The 10,778-nt window shown below is 40.0% G+C and overlaps 1 protein-coding gene across 3 annotated transcripts in view; it reads right to left on the reverse strand.

Moving 5' to 3' along the window:
• The window catches only part of ext1c (exostoses (multiple) 1c), a 93,883-nt gene extending 83,580 nt beyond the window's left edge, over positions 1-10,303 (reverse strand). The window contains exon 1 of one of the 3 annotated variants that reach the window (XM_085396182.1): positions 9,884-10,303. The gene's annotated coding sequence lies outside the window, so the exon portion shown is untranslated. Of the gene's footprint in view, positions 1-8,885; positions 9,839-9,883 lie in introns of those variants that run through there. The other 2 variants (XM_085396183.1, XM_085396184.1) reach the window with 2 other exon arrangements.
• Between the last annotated feature and the right edge of the window lie 475 nt (positions 10,304-10,778).

The following is a 10,778-nucleotide window of genomic DNA, read 5'->3' on the forward strand; positions in this document are numbered from 1 at the left end:
AGCTTCAAACGATTTAACAATCTATTGACGGTAATTTAATTTGGAAGCAAACCTGCCTGATAAGTGCAATAATATTTGGAGGACGTGGAAATATTTAGTCGAAATCTGCAAATGAATAGTAGATAATAACAGAGGAAGGAGAAAACAACAAGATGGAGAGCTCAGCTCTGAGATCGATATTCTATGGGCGATGGCTGGACCCAGTCCCTATTCTTCCTGCCCTCAATCTCTCTCCCTGATGGCCTTATGGGTGTCCCTAAACTGCCTCTACCTGCTGCAGTTTTTCAGAGAACAACACGATTAAGTCATTCAGGAAATGGAATTGAAATTTGTCATCCCATGTCTGCTATGAATTGTGTTTGCACAGCAGCTTATTCAACTGTGGTTATACAGGCTTTGATAGAAAATGAAAACTGACTTGTTCTGAAATGGATGTTGCCGATGATGGCCTTCTGCTAGAAATTCAGCATTTGTCAATTTGCGTTTCTCTCCCACCAGAAGGGATATTTTTTATAAAAGAGGTTTCTGTCATTCTGTGACAGATTGGCTTTTTCCTTATTTGTTCAATTTGATGTTTTCTGGCCACATCACCAGTGCTGAGCACAACTGACATTGTAAATGCTCGAAATGAAATCCACTACCATTACAGTCATTCTCTGTATGGCAGAGTCATTGCCACTGTCAAAGAAGCAAAAGCAGCATTATTATGTCTGAAATGATTTGAGCAGACATAGTGCAGCTTGAAAATTGACACTAGATGGGCAAAATTCTGGGTAAAATGAGATCTCCATCCCTTCCCAGATGATACAGTTAGACAGTCCACCTGAATGATGAAAGCTCACCACAGCCTGAGACGCATCCTGGGGGATTGCTCTTCACAAATACAAGTGATTTCAGTGAGTTTTTGTGGTTGTATGTAAGCATATGTCAAGACTATACTTAAATGCACATCTGGCGCGCATGTTGTTGCTGGCCTGCTGCTGGCGATATATTAGTTCAGCAAAATAAAGTGTTCTGAAGAAAACACAAATCTTGTGGTGAGGTGAAAGGCTCAGTCGAGCTAAAATTAAACGCTGGACCCTGTTATTACAGGCCTGAGAGATGTGACAGCGTGACCGAGGACTAGAGGATCATTGCACTGCGTTGTTTGTGTTATTACAGTGGTTACCGCCTGTTTTTCGTGTGTGATCCTTGAAATGAAACTAGTTTCTACTTGTGATCCCTTAATACTTGCATATTTCACAGACTACGGAGGCCAATTCAAGGAATGAGTCATATTAGCTCCTTAGGGTGCTTTGCATGTAGACTGTGTAGGGTTATAAAGCCCCCTAGGCTGGAAAGCGCTGAGTTAAGTTCACAGTGTCAGCAGAAGCAGGTTAGAGCTTTTTCTGAGGATGACCGTTTTTAAATGTAACACGCAGCAGTAGAGTAAGTGTGTATCTATACAATGTTTGTTTTGGTCAGGATGCTTTCACATCATATAAAAAAAGAGTTTTTAGAGGACTCTATACAGTTATGTAAAACTAAGTACACCCTTAACACCAAGTACTGCTTTCATAGTATTGAAGAAGGTGAGTAGCAGCCTGATAATGCTGATCATTACCTATAGTAAATGATCAGTCAGTGTGAGAACATCTATATAAGCAGTAGTTTGGGCATCTTGCTGGTCTACAGCATTCAAATGTGTATTAACAAAATGGCACAATCTTCCCAGCAGAGGTTATCCCAGGATATTCACTTCAAGGTCAGACTGTGGAATGCTCAGAGCAACATCTCACACTCTAAAGGTCCCAGTTAGAAGTTCCTGACAGTACAATTAGAAAGAGAGTGAACAAGAGTGGCTTGTGGGGAAGGGTACTCTCTATAAAGAACAGGGGAGCACAGTTTAAGGTTCCTCAAGTAGAGATGGAGGCTACAATGTTACAAGCTTGACTGCTCATTACAGCTTTTGTTAATTGTTCAATTTTCGCTCTGGCTGTTGGGTTGGGGTCTACTTGGCCTTAACGTGACTCTGGGTACCTCACTAACTTTGTAGTAGCATGCTGTCTGTGCTCATTTGTAAAGACCTGAAGTTGAGTCAGGAGTATAATGCGGATGAATCTGTTTATCTGTTTACCATTGTGCTCTCGTCCTTTTGTGCAATAAAAGTAAACACAATGCCTTTTCAGTTGCACTTTTATCAGGAAATGTGTATAGAAGGGCTATGGAGCATTGGTGAAAATGGCTTTTGTGTATGTTTCTTTGTACTTTATGTTCTTGGTATTTTTCTGTGGCATAATAAATCGGAGTACCTGGAAAACAAAAGCATTTCTATAGCTTTTTCAAAACGTAAAACCTGATTAGGAGTCACTGAGTATGAGGGGTTTGCCTGTCTGTAGTCACATCACTCAGTCTGTGAAGGGCTTCCTCCTTTGACAGACCTGCATTAAAGGCTTGGGATGTGATCCATGTTCCATTTTCTGTCCTTACGTACTAGTTGCCCTTTGAAATTGAGGTGCTCTTTACACTCCCACACACTGTATGCATATATAAGCAGGTACACACACACACTTTGGTCTTTGCTGAACAAATGGCTTTTTACTTTATAAAAAAATCATCTCTCTTGCTGTCTCCACACAGCTACTGAAGTCTTTTTCCATTAGCTCGACCACCTCAGAACCATAATGGCCATAAACTTAATCAAGCACCAGTTCTTTTATGAGGCCATTTTCATAATATGGATAACAGCACATTCGTCTCCAGCTAAATAAAACCGCATTGCTCCGCCTTGGCCAAGGTACTCCGACACGGTTAATAAGATGTTTACCTCAAGCTGAACGCCCTGCAACGGAACCAGCCTCCAAACCACGCTCACATTCCAAACCCGGCGTAATTACAAGCTCAGTTGATTAATTATGTCTCAACAATATGCTGCACTCCAACGCCACAAGGGCTAATTAACAAAATGAACAAGATGGGCAGGAACACTTATTAGGAAGTTCAAGCTCACTCTCTGAATTTGGCAATGCTGTTTACAGTCCTAAAACACAGGGACAGAATATGTGCGGATATCGCACAGGCGGAGACTAACAATAGCACACCAGTCCAAGCATGTAGAGTAAAAGAGCCTTCGGAGGACACTGATACAGCACAGTGGCTGGCTGTGCACCTGACAACGCACACAGCAGAAACAGCATGCAGCCGAATCCATCTGCCTTATTAACCGGTCCTGCTAACAACGCATCTTACCGACAGCGCATCTTATCTCTGCAGCTTCGGCCTAGAGGCAGTCTCACAGAACTCTAATCAGATGGGAATAAACAATCTGACCTTGACAACACCTGATTAGATATACGATCTGACCCTAGGATAAGAAAGAAGAACAACATTCCAGGCAGAGTTCAATTAGCCCTGCGTCTCCGAATTTCTTAATCTTGTGCTTAAAATACTTTTTTTTAAACAGTCTTTTTGTTCAACTGACTGCAGCTTTCACAAGAGTAACAAAAAACATTCTTTAAGACATTACACACAAGGAGAATGACCAACAATAGAATACTACAACAGACAGTCCAAAGGTTGCACAATGCAAACTCCAAACTCAGCTCACTTAAGGAACATGTGACTGGAAATTCCTGCTGTCCGTGGAATATGCATTCCGCCTAGCTTGACATGACAAGATTTGTGTCTTATTCACGAGGGAAGGTATTACAGAACCATCATGAATGAGAAATCCTATTAAGATGAGGAGGTTGCCATTAAATGTCATTTCATAAATCAAATGAAATTCATGTACAGCTTATTGTCAAGATACAGCCTCCCCTGAGAGCCTTTTGGGGTGGAACCTCAGTGATAATGACAGTATTTTGTTTGGAAGCACCATCATTTTTCATCAAAAATAAATAAAGAAAGAACAAAATAACTAGAGACTTGTAATTAAATGCTGCAATGAACTCTGCCAGCCTTGTTTGTTTCTTTGGGATTCATTAATACGTGGAGCACTTAGTGGGATGTGAAAGCAGGCAATCTTTCCAGTCTTTCCTGAGCTATTAGCTAATGCGAGATGGGCATTAGCTACACTGTAAAAAGAATAACCCTATTCAAATGAAAAAAAATGATGTCCAGTTGTCACATCCAAAATATTTGGCTTTATAGAATCCAAATTGAGTCACTTGATATGACCTGATACTTTTATGTTGATATAAACAATATTACTAGACTTGACTGAAACTTTAAATTTTGCATTGATCCAAATTGATTTTTTTACATAGAACCATATTTTAATTATTGAACCAAGCTAATATATTGAAATTTAACCAACCTAATGTATTCACATCGAACCAAATTAACATGAACTAATATGTTTGTGTTGAAGCCAGGTAATTGATTTACATATATTCAAACTATATTTTTTACATTTCATTTTATTTCAGTTCAAAAATGCTCTGCATTTCCTATAAAAAACAAGACAGTTGGCCAACCAATTATTTCAAAATTATTTATTGTTCCAAACCATTTTAACTATAATCAATAGAGAGGATTAGTAATATACAGATTTAGTGCTACGGCAGAAATGATTAGAGAAATGTTTGTTTTATAAAACCTGCAACCTTTTGAAAACCAGTATAAAACCTGCAACCTTTTGAAAACCAGTATAAAACCTGCAATCTTTTGAAAACCAGTATAAAACCTGCAACCTGTCTAAAACTGGCATAAAACCATTATAAAAACTCTTTTTAAACCAATTTGCAAGTAGAGCAGGGCGATATGGCCAAAAATATTTATCATGATATATATTTGAAAATTTGCGATAACGATATAACCGACGATATAATTGATGCGAGACAAAATACAACTCCACAACATTACTAGTGCAAAAAGACAACCTTCCATTTATTTTCACTTAAACAAGAAGCTGGTTTTTATGTACATTAAAGCTTTATAAAAATGTAACAGTGCAAATGCAAACTCCTTGCTGAAAGTTTAACCAAAAGGCATTTCCAGTAGAAATGGGCTGACATATCCTGAGCATAACCATGTATAATATCCACTGAAGTTAAAAAGAGGTGCTTTGCAACATTAAACTGCAGTGTGCAGTACGCATTTTTCGGACCATAAGGTGCATGGGATTATAAGGCACATTAAGCGAAACAAAGCAGTCAGATAAATCAAACTTTATTAAACTCATTCTTCTTGCTTCCTCCACTTCTGTACCATTGATTCATTAATGTTGAATTCTCTGGCAGCTGCTCTATTCCCATGTTGTTGCAGTATATTAATGACTAACCTCGTATTGTGGATGGATTATCTCAGTTGTTCTCCTGACTGAAGTTTGGTCCGTTTACAGTATCCTGCCATGCGATTGCATTTGTCTCTAACCATGAAGAACCTTCACGTTAACTTTTATAAGTGGAAAAGTGTTAGTGTTCGTCCTCCAGCTTCACTGTTTATGTTATGCTAACATAGCTGTGTCGCTAGCGATCACGTAGCACATCATTATATACCAGCTAGCCCAACTTCAGTAACCCTACAAACGTCACTGCTGTTTAGTTTCCTGTCTTCATTTATGTTGGAAGTGATAGCAGAGCTGTACGTTTGATTTTTTCCAGAAATCTCTCAGTCAGAACATGCAATATCATGCTTAGGTAACTAGCGAAACTAGCGAGCTAACTTCCGCTAGCTTCCTGCTAACTTCTAACTCCGTTAAATGTAATAACTTTTGTTTTCATGGATGCCTGGAAGTTAAACTTTATAGTTACACCTGGTAAAGCAGCAATGCTGATCGTTTTATTAAAGATGAAAGAATTTAGACAGTTTTTAACTCTAAGTGATGCTGCAGTGTTGTTTGACCTGAAGTATACGGAGTTTAGGACCCAGATTACTCCCAGATTTAAGAGCATCTTAGTCCGACAAATATGACAATAACAATGGCCGCTTGCATGTTCTGCAAAAAAATGTGCTTTGTTGTGTATCTGACGGACAAACACCAAACCAGTTCCACATCACGGAAGTTGCACCATTTTTACAAACCAATTCTGGTTCATCTGTTTCACTCAACAATCGGCCATGTGCGTATGAAAACAAAGGCACCGCGCATGCGCGTTTTACTCCCATTCTATCGCAATATTTCATTTTCCTATCGTTGCCTAACATTATACCGGTATTACCGTGAACGGTATAATATGGCCCAGCCCTATTTGCAAGTACTCAAAAATGTTTATATGTGCACTGTGCCTGTACAATGTAAAAAAAAAAAATCTACACATGTATCAATGAAATCAACTTAAATCTCCCTTTCAAATGGGTGTTCTTATAAATTTTGAATGTAGAATACCACTGCAGGCCAACCAAGCAAAATAACCAAGCACACATGCACATGCATGTGCACATACACATCCACACATGCATGCAAACACACTACTGTGCAGTGTTAAGTTCACAATTAAGTTTGCGAATCTTAGAGGTCATCTTGTTAAAGTCAAGCTCCATCATAATCTTTTGAAGAGCCTCAAAGGTGAACCTGAATCCTCGTGGATATTCCATATTAAGAGCATAACAGAGTCCAAAGACCATTGCCACTCCAGCTGCCACAGAAGGCAACTCATTCAGGACTTCCACACCATCAATGATTATCCCGATGTCTCGAGGCTGATGTAGGAGGCTTGAGTTGTCCCTGAAGACGAAGAGTGCCATGGTGGTACTCTGCAGCTCTTCCTCAGCTTCATCTTTCTGGGATATCTTGAGGTAAAATATGGAACAAAATGTACAAGTGAAGAACTGAAGTCTGGCACACCTGATAAATCTTTGACCATAATAAACTACTATTTTGATAGTTGTTTGGTCACAGACTATTAGAACAATTATTTGACTAATCAGATTGTGAATTGCATAATCATTAAATTAAATCAATGGTGGAACATTTTCATAAATGTTCCACAAAGCCCAAGAAAAAAAAAAGAAAACAATACAGAACCCTAAGATATTAACTTGATGAGTTGATTAATCGTTGCTGTCCTACATTAATCACTGCATTTAATAGCAGAGTTGTCAAATTTACATCAAGAGACTGCATCTCATGTAGAGACAGAACAGATATGGACATACCATGTATTCTTTTATCAAGTCCTCAACACATCAGCAAGGTGAATGAGAGGATAATGAGGGAGAGTCTAGATTATTATGAAATGTTTAAAAAGGATGTGCAGTGTAAATGCAAAATGATACCTGTTCAGATTAAATGAAAATGTATGCTTCAGCCATGGAATGGATGGAGCGATCTGTGGTTCTGAAAGCATACAGAAAAAAAAGAATAATGTTACTTCTCTATAAAACACATTACATAGAAAAACCAAGAAATACGTAACATGACATACCAAACAGTCTACAGACCAGCCATTAGCGACTAAGTTTGGCATAGGGTCAATTTTTTGCTGTTAAAATTACAATTTCTTCAGAAAATGCACATTTTTCCGAGCCGCGCCTGAAAGTCAATTGAAGGAATTAGTCTTATGTCATTGATCTTATATGCTGGCGTGTTATTTCTGTCTCTAAATCATGCACATTAATAATTATCTTTTGCGCTCGGTGTACACACACATAACACACAGATATTTATATGAAGAGAGACAGAGACAAACGTGCGCGCACAAACACAAGCTTGTGTCTAGAAACCGCGCGCTCACCAGAAAAATTCAAACGAAGCGGAGCACGGAGTTATACTATGAATGTTATGAACTATGAACTTATGCTAGCTAGCTGTATCCACCACCGATGCATCGTGGTAACGCTAGCTAGTTAGTATACTGGTAAAAAACGGCTTTTTGCCTAACTTGCATTCCTGACTGTGATGGTCGGTTTCTGGTAACCAGTTCTAACGTCGCGCCGGATAGCTAGCTAGCTTGTAGCTAGCAGCTACAATCATGCAAAAATTAGGGGTGGCTGTCGACCCAGCTTAAATGGGGTTATTTTCTGCAATTTTGGCAATACAAATTATAAAAGCTTTTGTAACACACTTGGCTTTACTTACGTTTATTTTCAGATGAAATTAATCAAAGATGTGACATGATGTTTCCAGCAGCCATGCAGAATAAAAATGGGTCCCGGTCTATTTCTGGTGGGCGTGTTCAAGTGCAAATCACTTTGACTCAAATTAAAGATATTATCTGTTCAACATGAAAAGAAATATATGTTTTGAGAGAAATCAAAAACTTTGCGTTGTGTCCTTTGTACAGATATTTAGTTTCATCCAAATCAAAAGTGGTATTTTAAAATGCAAAAAGAAAGGGTTTCACAATCAAATCAATGATTTTATTCTGTTTTGAATGGCACTTATTAGATTGAATGAATGACTGCATGTTAGACTTTTTTCAGTGTAAGACAACTGGGCATCAGAACAAAACAATGCCATTTAGACTGCATCAGAAGATGAGCAGGAAGAAGTCATAATACAGTCAGTGATATGCACACTCCACTGGTGCACACATGCCTTGTATAATCAGTGTGCCTGTGGTCTGTTCACAATCTCCATCAAATTAGAAAAGATGTCTGGAAAGACTTCATACTGGAGTAAAAAGATTCTTGTTTTGATATTACTGCCAACGACTTTGCAAGCGGAAACAGTAGGACAGCTGAACTACATTACTTAGCTTAATATTCTTGGATGGTGGCAGAGCAACCCGCAGCCCATCTGTCCAGGGGGAGAAGCCTGTGCTGACTTCCCCCCATATCCCAGAGATGTAGATAGAATTACAAAACACAGCTATATACGATCCTATTGTATCAAATTACACCGGAGTCAATAAAGGCATCTGTCATAGTGTGACACAGCAAGGTGTGCAAATCCCACTGTCAAAACATGCCACAGAAAATCACTGAGATATGTGCCCCCCGAACCAGAACCAGAATCATACCTACAGTTGCGCTTTGAACTGTTGATCGTGTTGTCTTGCGGCTCTGCCGTAGCCCCTTTTTTCGGATGACACGAGCTCTGGAGGCTCAAGACACCAACTTCTCCTCTGGAGCCTTGCAAATCCGGAGCCTTACAATATGATTAAGTTCCCACCTTCTGGCATAGCGCACACTGTACGCACAGTCCAGGCGCTTCCAAAAATAAAAAACATAATATTCACAATGCCAAAGCGGAATGTCCCGCCGCCCCCCCGTGTCCTCCGAATTTCCCAAATCCCTCACAGCGTGTTCTCCTTTATTATTATCCAGCATGCACCTCTCTCCGTCAGAGCACCATGGACAGCCTCCCCATCACGCACTGCTACTCCGACAGCAACCTGGTTTTACATGCTGCCAAATACAGGCAGCTTGGTAGTCTCGTGTAATCCAGGGGTGGACTGAAGTGCCCCTGTTGCTCTTAGAATGACTTTAAGCATCAGTGACCTTATCGCAAGCAAGGGTCGGTCTAACAAGTCTTTGAGATTTACTGTTCAGTAGGATGGTGAGGGCTGCTACGAGCACTTGAGATTCCCGTGTCAGTGAGCAGCGAGTAACAAAGGTGCGCTGAGCGCTATGCAAACAATACATCAGTGGCTAATAGCAGTCAGGTGCCGCTTTCGAGCAGATAAACGCACTTTACCGGCTATTATCCCGGCTATCAGTGCAAGTGCCGTGATCATAAGCGGGTGGAAAGCGAATCTGAAAGCGTTTTGCTTGAATTTTTAAAGAGCGTGAGCTTGCAGCGGTGATTTACGCCTTCAGGACAGAGGGCAAGATGAAAGAAAAAATATGAAATACATATTGCTACAGAAATTATTTCTTAGATCTCAACAGATCCACCTGCTTTAATCTTACTGCTCAAATGCATTCTCAGTAATCACAGCCTCTAAACATAGCAGCAATTACCCAGTACAATCCCCACAGCGCCCCGACTTCTCCCCAACAGAGAGCTCGCCCTTACCGGGTAGCGAACCGCGCTCTTCTCCTCCCAACTGGTGATTTTCCGTTTCACACCACGGCCAGGCATTTGCCAATCAAATCAGCGTGCAACCAAAGCTTTCCCCGTTGGGATATGAATGATGAATATGGGTGATAAATTGTCCATTTTTCCACATCCACAACAGTTCACGCTCGACCCGCCCCCGGGCGGCGGTGATTGGTCAGAAGCTCCACGCCGTCTTCGTCGCCCCGTAAAGAAAAACACACACATCTGGACGCGACCCTGCACAACTGGAGCGCTTCGGAAAGCCCGAATTACGCACAGGAATTGAACCAACACAGAGGAACGTCACATTTTCTCGTGGTTCACTATGAGTGTTGAATGTAGTACGTTGTTTATTTTGGCTAAAGATAGCAATCTTGGTGGGAAGCATTGTTTCCAGTACACCAGCGTAAACAGAGCATAAGCAGGTAACAGTTCTTTATAAGGGAGACCAGTATAGAAGAATAACCTTGCTTCAGCAGTTCTATCAGCTGTTTAAAAATAGCTTTTCGTTGATGGCCAAGTTGAGAATAGGCTACAACACATTATTACTCTACATTAAATTAGAGTGCAGCAAGATGCCTCTTTTTTTTAAATTTTTGGCAACAAAGACTTATATCCATATAACGGGCAGATTCTACAGATTTATAATATCCGTTTTTCCCTCTTGCAAACACCAATAATATCTGAATTCTCCTATGGACTGCCGCTGTGTTCTAGTAGCCTATGTTTGTATGAAGTAATGTCGTTCAATGTTACATGGTTAAATTTACACATCTTTGCACGTTTGACGAGCTACAACATTTTATTTTTCTTGAGGGAAGTGTGTGTATTTTTTTTTAATGAAGTAGAAACTACGGAAAAAAGACCTATG

This window comes from Rhamphochromis longiceps, linkage group LG22 (assembly GCF_057381845.1).
Source record: "Rhamphochromis longiceps isolate RC_006_pf linkage group LG22, R_longiceps_female_GT1.1, whole genome shotgun sequence".
NCBI classification, from domain to species: Eukaryota; Metazoa; Chordata; class Actinopteri; order Cichliformes; family Cichlidae; genus Rhamphochromis; species Rhamphochromis longiceps.